The 12,823-nt window shown below is 37.5% G+C and overlaps 1 protein-coding gene across 25 annotated transcripts in view; it reads right to left on the bottom strand.

Annotated features, from left to right (window-relative positions):
• The window catches only part of MCTP1 (multiple C2 and transmembrane domain containing 1), a 514,406-nt gene that overhangs the window by 172,182 nt on the left and 329,401 nt on the right, over positions 1–12,823 (bottom strand). The window lies entirely within an intron of this gene.

Below are 12,823 nucleotides of genomic sequence, written 5' to 3'. Positions count from 1 at the left end.
ATGTTATTAAGCAGTGACTAGAATACATACTACGGTGATGTCATAGTTCTACATTTTTAAAACCATGCTAACTTACTCATTGGACAATGCAAACGTTTAAATAAAAAACAAACAAATCCTCTGAAACATGATAGCTTGAATGTTATATAAGACAGTTGTCTTAAGACAGGTTTCATGAATCGGCAGCCCACACTCTATTTGCCCCTCAAAGCTTAACATCTTGCAAGTTCTTTTCATAAAAATGTCAACTGGCTTGGAAGAGAAAGATACTGCAGTGACTGCAAGGACAATAAACTGAGAGAAAAGGGAAGATACAAGTAAAACAGGAAACAGTCCATTACAAGAATAAACATGTAACACATTATAAGTAGGGTGGTCAGCAATCAGGAATAGATTAAACGTTAATTCCTTCTTATTCTTCACTCAGGGCCTCAAAGCTTATAGTTGGATTCAAACATCTCTTTAGTGTGAATGATTATAGACATTGAACCAAAGTCTGACATTTTCCTTTTATTTTTGCCTACTAAAAATGACATGAGAGATGGCTGGGACTAGAAAATTGGGAGGAAGAGTAATAGATGCAAGAAATGAGAAAGCCTTCAGAAAAGCCCTGGTCAGTGACAGAAAGTCTGTGTGTGCTAAGTGCTAACTACTGAGAGAGCAGGAAGGCAGAGCCTGTACCAAGTCTGGGAAACATTTCCCTACAGTTAGAATGTGTATCCAATGACCTCGCTGTTTCTGTGAACACGACATCCATTTCAAGGTATTCTCAGGCTGTCTCCTTAGACTCTAAAAGATGAAAAAAATATATCAAACGTCTTATCTCATCTTCTAACTTTAATTGGAATTAAATTCTCATCAGTAACACCTGGAACAAATTGAGAGCTTAAAAAAATATAATAATGAAAAAACAAACAACCACATGTATTCTCTAATAAAAAGGAAAAACATGAATACGATTCTCTACAGATCTTTCCAGCATCTGGCTCAGCGCCTAGCCTGTAGTTCCGTGCATGTGAATGAATCGTTGGACTCGTTTGGGGTCTGATCCTGAGAACTGAACAGGGATTACAGTGCAGATAGGACGTTTGGTTGGATAAAGTTGGGACCAAGAAGGGGCTTTCCCTCACTTTGATCATCCATTTCCCAGTCCTGTCCTTGCCTTATTTTTTTTGGTATGACTCTGCATCATTCTTAAAACACTAGAACACAGTGAAGCCTTCTAGAGGATTTCCTTCTGTGCCTATTAGCATTTCACTTGGGTCATTTAGATGCTAGCCTACTTCTCAGTTACAGTCGAGTTATTGCATTTAATGGTTTAGAGTTGGGAAAGATGCTCTGGCCCAGGAATTGCAAATTGGCAACTTTCAGATCAAATCTGACCCATGTATTTGTTGTTTTTGCTTGTAGTGCTAAAAGAAAGTTTTGAATTAAAAGAAATTTAAAGACAGAGCAAATGTCCTCTGACTTAAGTTCCCAGTACTGTTGATTATTTACAGCTGGCCTGTTTCACTCACTTCTGTACCTCTTTCCATGAGGCACAAGGATTGTACTCTCCTTAATTTACCAATGAGAAAACTGAGGGCCAGAGACTTTACATGATGTAATGGAGATATACAGTTAGTTATTAGCAGATCCAGGACCTGAACTTTGAACTCTGGATTCTAAGAACCATCCTGTCATTAAGTGATTGTGCAACTTAGGAGAAAGTATTTACTGTATGCTGTGGTTCTTACATTGGGCAATATCTGGACTTGTTTTTAACAGAAAACAATTATCTCAGTTTTCAAGCATGGAATTGTGTCATTATTTTTGTGCTTCTAAAATATATATAAACTAGGGAAGAATGCTATAAATTACTGCTCACCTTTCCCAACTCTAAGAAAAATAAACAAATTGAATTTAAAGAACTATGAAGCTAAAACAATTCAAATTGACATTATACAGTTATAGGAAGGGGTTATGCTTCTCTGCTGCAACTAAATTTTTAATATTAGGTCTACATGTTGAAATAGTCTGAGGTCCTGTCTTATATTTAATGTTTCAGAATTTTGATTTTACTAATTCTAATGTAGAAAATGCCTATTTATACAAATATATCAGATGAGAGTGTATTAATGATTTCAAGGTTCTTTTTTGTTAGTAGAGGTTATTCAGATGTCCTATTCATCTAAAAACTGCTCAGAAGTAATCCTCAAACGCCATTTTAAATGAAATGTCACTTGATAACTAAGCAAAATCATCTTGTTAGCCTGAGGACAGAATTAACATCACAGCATCATTGATACCTGAATTAAATGGGTATCAAACCAAATTATTTCTGGAATTTGGAGAAAAAGCCTTTGCTACCCCTTTGTTATTTTGAATAAATATGTACAAGGATGGAACTCTTGCAACACAGTCTATTGCAAAGTGAATTCAGTACTAATGGCTATAGGCCAGTTCTATAGTTTGAATGTGTGTGTGCCCTTGAAATTCATATGTTGAAACCTAATGACCAATGTGATGGTATTAAGAGGTATTGGAGGTGATTAGATCTGAAAGTGGAGTCCTCAGGAATGGGATTAGTGCCCCCATAAAGAGGCTACGGAGATTTCCCTCACCCCTTCTGCCATGAGAAGATACAGAAAAGCAGCAGTCTCTAAACTGGGTAACCAGACATTGAATCTGCTGGCACCTTAATCTTCAACTTCCCAACCTCAGAAATGTGAGAAATAAATTTCTGTTGTTTATAAGCTACCCAGTCTGTGGTGCTCTGTTAACGGCCGTCCAACGCAGAGCCACCTGAACTGTTACGTCCTGAACAAAGGACAGGTTCACTGTAGTTAGGATTCAGAAGTACTAGGTGGTCATCCAGATGGTTCAGAATAGGCATAAATTAATGGTTTTATATTGTTATCAAAAGGAAAATGTAAAATTTTTAAAATATTGAAGCAAATTCATGAACTCCAAAATGTGTACACAGGTACGTACACAGGAAAAAGAGCCAGGCCTAGGAGTCAGATTCCCTTGGTTCTTGCCCTCCATTTGTCATTAACTAACTGTATGACCTCATCTAAGCCAACATATGCTCTTCAATTCTAGTTTTCTCATCTATGATATGAGGTAATTGAACTAGGTGAGTAAATACTCAAGACCCCAAAATCCATGATTTGTTATAATTCTATCCATGCTCACTTTTGTTTACATCTCCCTTTCTTGGCAATTTCACAAGCAAGAATACTAGGAGAACAAGTTTATCTTGCAGGCAATGAAACATTCCTCTGATGTATTACCTCCCCCCGCCAAAATAAAGTCTGGATGTTGGTGCTAGAAAGCAGATAATCTAGGGTAATGTCAAATGGTCATCCACGGAGCACTAGGAGATGTCTCAAAGGTCACCACGGAGTGGGGAGGATAAAAGAAAAAGTAGTGTGGACTATCTTTGTTTCAAAGAACAGCTCCTCTCACATCTGTTTTATATCAACGTTCCACATGTATGCTTTGAAAACTTACCAGGCACACCTCATCACCCCGTTAGATTCCCCTGGAGCCATGGCCTCCTGGGTCCTCAGCTGCCTGCTTTGCCTCTGCTTCAACTTTAGCTGTGCCTTCCCAAGGGGCTGCTCTTCATCCCACAACCATGACCAGGCCACTGGGCTTGGGTCCGTCTGGGTCTTACACTTTGGACTGGCTGAACTTGCACTTGCCCAGATGGGTTGGGCACTTGCCTTGGCTGGTCCTCTGCATCTAGCCCTAATGGCCACATGCCCCAAGTTTCTGGCTTCTAAGGCCACTGGTGCAATTGGGTGAAAGGCCACACTGGGATCTGACTCCATGATCAACTGCCAAAGAAGTTGAATGAAGCTGGATGAAGCGCTGCAGAAGTTGTCTCCTTGTACAGTGAACTTAGATCAATGGAAGATAGCCCCCTGCACCTTCCTCCCCCTCCCCAACCTTTCCAAAGCATGATTCTCCATATTGCCTGTCCACATGTGGCCAAGTGGGTGCACTTCCTGAGCATCCAGCTGTGTCTCCAAAACACAGGACACAATGGCCGGCCCAGTAGGGCATCACCTCAGTCTTCCCTGCCCTGTGTTCTTTCTCTCTCACTCTCAGTTCCTGGGATTGTACCTCCTAAAAAAGGATCAGCACTTAATCATTGCCTCAAGCTCTATTTCTTAGGGAACCTGGAATAAGGCAAAAAACCACTGATATGATTTAATCCCCTCAGTTACGGACGTGTAAAACACAAACCTGACCACGTCCCTCCCCTGACTTCCCACCACCTATGAAATATCCTTGACAAGGCAACAGTGCCCTCCATGACCTGCCATCAGCTGTGCTTCACCTGCTGATTCTCACTATTCAAATTATGCTGGACAGCTTCAAATTCTCCTCCCACCATTCATGCTAGGGCTCACCTGCTACTTCATGTTTGGATAAGGCAACCCGTTAGCCTGAGATGATGTGTTTACCAACTCTGTTTGGCTGATTTTTATGAATTCTCATTGAAATAACCTGCAATTGTCTTTGTTGATATCCTGAGATGCCTCAAGGGCAGGCACCTAGCATGGCACTTGGAATACAGTTGTTCTCTAAGTGTTTTAAAATACCTACGGACAAGGAGATAGAGGTTCAGAGGGCAACATTTTACCCATGGTGACAGAGCAGAACCAGGACTAGCATGAATGTGCTCATTCTACCACTTCTATGTAGTCTCCCTAGAAAGTGTTTTGATTTCTTTCCAACACTCATTTCACTCATTCATTCATTCATTAACAATTAAGTGCCCTATGTGTCAGGCCTATTTTGGGGAATTCAGTCCCTTCCAAGCCTTCTAGCTTCTCACATCCTTCTTTCCATAATTACCACAGACTCAGTGTCTGCTTTGTATGAAGTTATTTGGCTTCATAGTCTATGGCCAGAGGTTCAGAACACTGAAGTTTTAATAAAGCTCAATTATTCATTAGTATTGTAATATTAAACAAGTCACTTGAGGTTTTTGTACATCAGCTTTCTTCATTTATCAAGTGGAAATTTAAAAGAACCGTGACTTCTCTTTGCATAGCGGTGTAAGAACACAGGAATAATAAATGAAAAAGGGCTTGGAAAAGTTGGGAGTGCTACATAAATATAATGTATAGTTTTATTATCACATATGTTTAGTTTTATATTAGAAAATCTAAAAACTTGTATCTACACTGAAGCCAACTCATCAATAAATCAACAGAAGATTCAAAACTGAAGATTTCAGATTACTTTCTCTCATTCCACAAACAGGGAAGTTGAGACTCAGAAACATTAAGTGATGGCAGGAAACTGAACCACGTTTCCTTATGTCCATATCAAAGTTTGAAGTTCCTTGCACTTAAATAAAATGACATGCATTCATTTAGCTACATGAAAGGAATATATCATATTAATTTAGTGGCATTTTCCCCATAGAGTTCAAGGAGAAACAGTGTTCTTATGACCTTTTTTTCTCCCCTGCCTTTCCATCTGCCATGCTTGAGCCAGTGACCAGTCATATTCCTCCCAGATGAAAGTCTTAAGATTGCATATGTGCGTATACATGTAAGGACACTGGGGCACAGGAAGTAAATGTTAGAATTATTTGTTTTGTTTTGTTTTTAATTTAAAAATAGTACAGGAATCAAGCTGTATACATATTTACTATATGCACTAACACAGATGGCCCATACATGGGGTCACATATGGCCTGCAAGTATTTTGAGGGAGGAGTGGGTGGTCACCTTACTTGCTAACTTGTCTCACTGGATTGCAGTTAATATATGCCCTGCTAAGTGGATTTATGGATTATATAATCTAGTTTTTAACTGAACTAATCCTCACAAAATGGACAAGTGGCTTTCAAAGATCCTAGTAAAGAAACTGTGGATTGAAGATAATGCTAATTGAACAAGCACAAGTGAACAGAATGATAAACAAGAATGGGCAGAGCTGACACTTCGGGCTGAGCTTCCATGTCAGCCTCATTCTGATTGATAAACCAATGGTGGCATAATCAGATCTAACAAGAATCAGCCAAAATATTCCCAAATTATCAAGAACAGTATTTGCAATAGACATTTACACCTACTCTAACAATGAACTCCTAAGTGTGTGCTATGCCTTGAAGTATTAGCTAATGATATGATGAAGCTATCATGATTAGCAAGAGTAAAACAGAAGCTTTCAGAATAGAAAGACAAGCCCCTATAGAATTTCTTTAGTGGGGAGTAATTCTAAAAAACTCGAATGTATTAAACCAAGTTTAATAATAAAATTATGAAGCTTCTTGATATTTCCTTATATATAAGAATGACTTTACATTAGTAAAATTAATAATACATAATACCTTATAAAATCTTATAAATCAATAGACTATACAGATCTGTAGAATCTTTGCATTTTAAAGAATTCAGTTAGTAACAGCAAATGTGTTTTCAGGTTTCATAATTTTATCATTTTTATGCTATCTTGACATTACAAACCCTAATGTGTTAACTGCCTCTCCGTTTTCAGACTTAACACCATTCAATTGTTTGGAGACAGTGCTTTGTCAGAGCATACTTCTGCAAACTTGTAAAATTCCTCACTCACAGACTCAAAGGTAAACTAATATACACACCGTGGTGCACAGCGACTGTCTTTGGAAACTTTATCCATCATATAAGAAAAACTGCAGTGAGTATAAAATTTCTGAGAAAGTCTTCAGAAGAAAAAATAGTAACCCATGAAAGAAAATGGATTAAAACCTTAATATATTTGGCTTAAACTGAATTTATGAAACACCAAATCAAGACTCAATTATACATTCCTGCCATTACTTGAATATTGTCTATCTCCCTAATGAAACACTTTACTCAATCCTTAGTAAGAAAAATTGTGAACTATAATGATTTATATAAAAACTTTCTTCAGTTTAGAATTTTCTGACTAGCTGTCTTTGTGCTTTCATATTAATAATGTAAAGAGATTGCTCCTGCTCTTATTTATGTAGGAAGTAAAAGAATCATTGCAATATTGATATCACAAATAAGAAACTGCAAATCAGAATCTAAATGTCAAATGCTCAAACACTATGATCCTAAATCTTAAGAAAACATTAATTTGGTTAATATATGTAGTTAAAGGTTGTTTTCCTCATTTGCTATACTACACCTGAACACATATACATGTAGACCTATACATCCCACATTCTCTTTCCTTCAGCATTAGAGACAAGAGTTGAAGATTTATTTTTATGGTTGCAGAATTTGAAAGCCTACGTTCTTCACTCAGAACTTGCCCATTTGGAGTAAGTTTTGTTATTATACATCATTAATAAAAATGTTGTAAGAATAGAGTCCAGGCTGAAGCTGACACATAGCACTTTGTTGTCATGGACTGTACCAACGCCTCAGCCCTGGCAACAATGCAGCAAATAAAGTCAGTAGCAATTCACCAACCTAAAATACATGTGCCCCAAATCAATGCCACTTTAAAGATAAACAAGCATTTTGCACACTAATAAATAATGCTATAAATCTTGCTATATTGGATTGCAAATAACTCCAACTCAATGAAATTGCTTGACACAGGATTTACTTATTCTGCGCATTCATAAAAACAACTTGTTCTCTGACAGCACTCATTCTTGGCAATTTACCGCAGCTGTCAGCAGCCAATTTGTTCAGATTACTGCTCTGCATAAAAGTGTAACAATCATGAGGATTTATTAGCTGATTATTACAAAGGTGGCAGTCCGTCTTGCCTGCCAAAATGCAGGTGATCCGAAAGTTAAATAATTACATGCAGATTAACATTATTTCACCTCCACTTGAAATCTGTAGTTCAGCGACAGGTTAAATTTGTTGTTCAAAGTTGCAGTATAGTGTACACCGTCTAAATTGGTTTACCGACTACTTGGCATTTTATTGAGCACTTAATGGTGTCAGAACATATTAAATACAAGTCTGAGGTAAAAGGAGCATGGGCTTTAGAGTCTGGAATCCTGGATTTGAGTGACAGGTCAGCCCAGATTCATATTAGATAAGCAACCTCTGAATCTCCTTCCACCTCACTTTTTGCATCTGCAAAATTGGTATAATATGAACCAGTCTTGTTTTCCCCTAATGTTGAGTTTATGTATATAATAGTACCCTATACATTGTAAAGCATTATTATTATTGTTTCTTTCCACTCATAATTTATTTTTGTGTAAAATTTAACAACCAGATAGCATTAATTTCCTAGACATCATAATGATGAAAAAGTTATGATATAAGTATCTTGGTAAATGTATAGGCAACTTTTTTTTCAAGTGTAACATTTCAGTATTCTTTAAGTGTAAAGATTGCTTAGACACTTTTACCTATTAACTCTCCTTTTGAACTGTATACACATATCTTTCCCCAATTACACTGAAACTTTGTACCTTCCATTAAGTCATGTTGTTCTAAGTGCCTTTGCACTAATGGCTGGTGTCAAATTCTATATTTACTTATAGAAGGAAGAGCCATAATTTCTAATATTAAATCAAGCTTCAGCATTAGTTTAAATGAAAATCAAGCAAATATTTATTAAGCACCTATTATATGCATGCTATATACACACACACACACACACACACACACACACACATTATATAATCACATATACTATGTCAGGCATTGAAGATGCCATCGTGAACAAAAATGGAACACTCAAAAATCCCTGACTTCATGAAGCTTACATTCCAGGGGTGAGAAATAAATAAAATAAATAAGTGAAATGCATAGTATGTCCAATGGTGATTACATCTATGGAGAAAAACAAAATAGGTTGGGGAAAGGGAATATCAAGAAAAGTGTCTTTCAATTTTACAGAGGTTTAGTATGGATGCCTCCCTGACATGACATTCGTGCACAGACCTAAAGAAGGTAAAGAAGCAAGGCAGGTGGATACCTGAAGAAAGAGTGTTACCGCAGAGGGGAGAGGCAGAATAGAGGTTCAGGGCAGAGGAGTAAGAGGGCCATATGATGAGGAGCATTACAGATCACTCATTGTAAGGACTTACTCAGGCTCTAATCTGATTAAAATGGGAAACGACTGAGGGGTTCTGGGGCAGAGGAATTAAATTATTTTATTTATGGTATGGGGAAGGAAGAAGAACAGGAGGCTATGGCTATTGTCCACATAGAACGACATATAATGGCAGTTTCGAAAAGAATTATAATAAGATGATGTGGGAAGTGAATTCTGAATATATTTTGAAGGGAATATTAACAGATTGCTGATGGAGTTGATAAGAGTGAGAGAAAGAAAGGAATACAAAATGACTCCAGGACTTTTGTTGTTAGCAACAAACAAGGAAGAATCCTGAAGGACAAGCAGATTTGGGGAGACTAGGGGCCAGAAATATGGCTTTGGACCCACTACTAGATAGTCAAGTGGACACAGCAAGCAGGCAGTTGGATGTGGGAATCTGGAGTCCAGAGGGGAGTTACGGAGTGCAGTGGGCATGTGTCCTCAGATTGCACGGAAATCTCAGATGGTACGGAAAGCACAAAAGTGGATGAAGTCACCCTGGGAGCAGGCGTAGACACAGAGTGTGCCCAAGGAGTGAGCTCTGAGGCTTTTCTGAACTAAAAGAGGAAGAAGACGAGGAAAAATCTATGAAGGAGACCAAGAAAGGCATGATGAGGAAGTGGAAACAAAGAGTTGCTGTCCTGGAAGCCACGTGAGAAGCATGTAAGTTTCCGCACTGCTGGGGGAAGGCTAAAGACTGGCTTTGGATTTAACGATTTGATGGTCACAGGGGACCATGACAAGAGTAGTTCGGTGGGGCAGAAGCCCGTCTATGGGTTCGAGAGAACTGGGGGGTGGGGTGAGTAATGTGCAGTGTTAAAATAGTTCTCACTGTATGCACACTACAGGTATGCAAGTGGCTCTTTTGTTCATAGCCAGTCTTGTCTTTATTATGAAAAAAAAAGCCCTGTTATTAAGTATACATTTATAAAGCATGTATTCAAAAATTATTATATGTGAATAAAACCGGGAAATAAAGAAGACAATAACAAAACCATAAGACAATAAACTAGCCTACATAGATAATATAATCCATACAAGTGTTCTGAAATTTGGGACTGAATTTAGACACTATCCTTAAAAAAAAAGTTATTAGCCATTACAGGCACAGTATTACCTTCCATGGCCAACTTTACATTTACTCACCAGCCACCAGCCAACTCTCAGAAGTCTCCTATTTTTAAGTTAATATGGATGTATCTTAATTATTCCAACCACAAAAACAAAATGGTAATTATGTGATGTGATAGAGGGGCTAACTGCAGCTACATGGCAATCATATTACAATATATAGATGTATCAAAACATTTGTACACCTTAAATTTACATAGATGTCAAGTATATTCCAAAAAATAAATATTTTTGTAATATATACAATGTTGTAATGATAGCTAGCAAAAGAAAGCACAGTGACTGTCTTACTTCTATTAGGTCACTCTTAGAATCAAATTTAATTGGAAGGTAAGTCAATTCTCTTCTAAACTATTCTAGGAACCAAGGAATTCTATTACTTCTACTGTTACCACACAACCTTCACATAAACACAGGCGACTTTACTTGCCTGCCTCTTGCGTATGATAATATATTGTTTCTCCATGGCAGGATGTGTATAAAATACAATTTAATAAGCATTAAGCTAGATTATTTTATTTATATTGCACTAGAGTGTCTGGTGCAATCTGGGTATTGAACAGATTTGAAACAATGATTTACCAAAGTCATTTCCTTTTTGTGCAACAGGCATCTTTGTTAAATTATTTGAGTGTATGACAAGTTTCTATTGTCCATCTCTGATTATCTCAAAATTCAACAATAATCCCCTTTTCTTGTATATAAAGTGCTTTAAACTGATACTCAAAAGTGGTCTGAGGAAGCATCTTGTCTACACCTGTGCTCTTGTTCCCTCTAAGATTTTTGGCTCCAATTGCTTTCATAGGCAATTATGTTTGGCCTATATCCAAAGGTGGATATTTTTTCTTATGAGGCTAATGCCAGATAAGTTTTTGTAATATTTAGAAAAAGACTGGAAATAAAAGTAAGTAATTCAAAATGGAGTATCTTTAAAACTCCTGTAATTCTCTAATGGCAGCCTTTGAATTCACCATCACACCAGTTTTACTCCAACCAAGACACTGGGAAGCAGAGCACAGAGTAGTGCCCAGCAGGACACTAAGGGCGACAGCGCCCAGGGCACCTTGACTTGCTTGCTGGGTTCTCCTGTGTAATAGCTGTGACCACAGAAAACTCATCCAAGCATCCAGGCAAAGCCCGAGTCAGAAACTATATGTGGGTGGTAAACATCTCCAACAGCAAGAGGAGGTAAGAAGGGAGAATACACTTCCAACTAGATCATCAGTTTGTTATAAAAGGATGTCCCCCGGGAACAGCCAGATGGAAGAGGCACCAGGCAGGGTGTGTGGGAAGGGGCACAGGGCTTCCACGCCAGTCAGGGTGGCCTAGTCTCCCTGCACTGCCATGGCTTCAGCCACCCAGAAGCTCCAAAAACAGGTATCTTCTTTTTTTCCAGACTTCGTAAGTTAGCGCTCCCAGTTATTTGGAGCAATCCCTGCGATTTTCAAATGAGCCATTTGCCACTGTTCTTCAAAATTTGCCAAAATATGAACAAACTCATAGAAACAACATGAAGTGAGACCAGCAGGTCCACACCTCTGCCAACCATTTCCGTGACATAACAAGTCATGCACCTGAAGAAGTCACATTATCATGTGAGGAAAGGGAAAGGGCACTACCAAATGGGATGAGAAATTTTCATAATTCCCAAATTCTTTTCAAAGGAAGAAAAAAAACCATGAAAGGATATCTTTCATGATGGAAGAAAAAACAGGAAAAGGGATAAGAAGACTTAATATATGGACCCATAAGTACAGGAAGCCAGTACATTTTTCCAATTACTTCATTATTTTGCCAACATAAAAATGTTTGAATATAAAGTAATGGGACTGAAGTAGCAAGATACACATGGCAGTCATTCTGATTTTCTTGTAGTAACCAACTATAGCTTATGTTGCTATAAATTATGAAAATGAATTAATTATTCAAGGAATAGCAAGACAGTACCCACTTGACAGAGTTCACAGTGTATTAAGAGAGATAGAAACACTGATATATAATTATAATGAGATGTATTCAGTGTATTAACAGACATATACTGCTATTTAAGATGGTGGTATATCCCCTAAGAGAACAGGGAGCACTTGAAGAAAATTCAGAAAATAGTGTTTGACCAGAGGGAAATAATATTTAATGAAGGTCTATCCTTCAAAAAGCATTGAAATGTACCATAGTTTTGGGTTGCAGTGGTGCTATTCCCATTTCATTCTATAACAAAGTGTTAAAGGTTAACTAAAGCTTATCTTTGACCTCTTACTTTACAATTTTGTGATGAAAACCATTGTCTAAAACATATGTATCAGAATAACAAAAGAAACAAAGAGGTAAATATGTTGTGTTGGATTTCTGTTCTTGCTTTTCTAGCATAAAATTCTCTTATAATTATTAGTATGTATGCATTTCTTCAAGCTGCATGTTCAGAGATTTGGGAGTCATGTGAACTGCAATGATGAAAGAATTTTCTAAACTAACAAATTCTTCTGTCCACCATGCTCTGTTTCAGTAGTAGCAGGTTTCAATTTGCTTTGCTACAAAGACATATATAACTATCTAAAACTAGAAAAACAGGCTTTAAAGTAAGAAAAAAACTCTTATAATTCAAGCAGTTATTCAAAATAACCTTCTTTGTGGAGAGATGTCATATAAACCTCAGAATACT

Source organism: Manis javanica, chromosome 1, assembly GCF_040802235.1.
Source record: "Manis javanica isolate MJ-LG chromosome 1, MJ_LKY, whole genome shotgun sequence".
Classification (NCBI taxonomy): domain Eukaryota; kingdom Metazoa; phylum Chordata; class Mammalia; order Pholidota; family Manidae; genus Manis; species Manis javanica.
The sequence above is the reverse complement of the archived record's forward strand: the minus strand, read 5'-3'. Positions and strand labels throughout refer to the sequence as shown.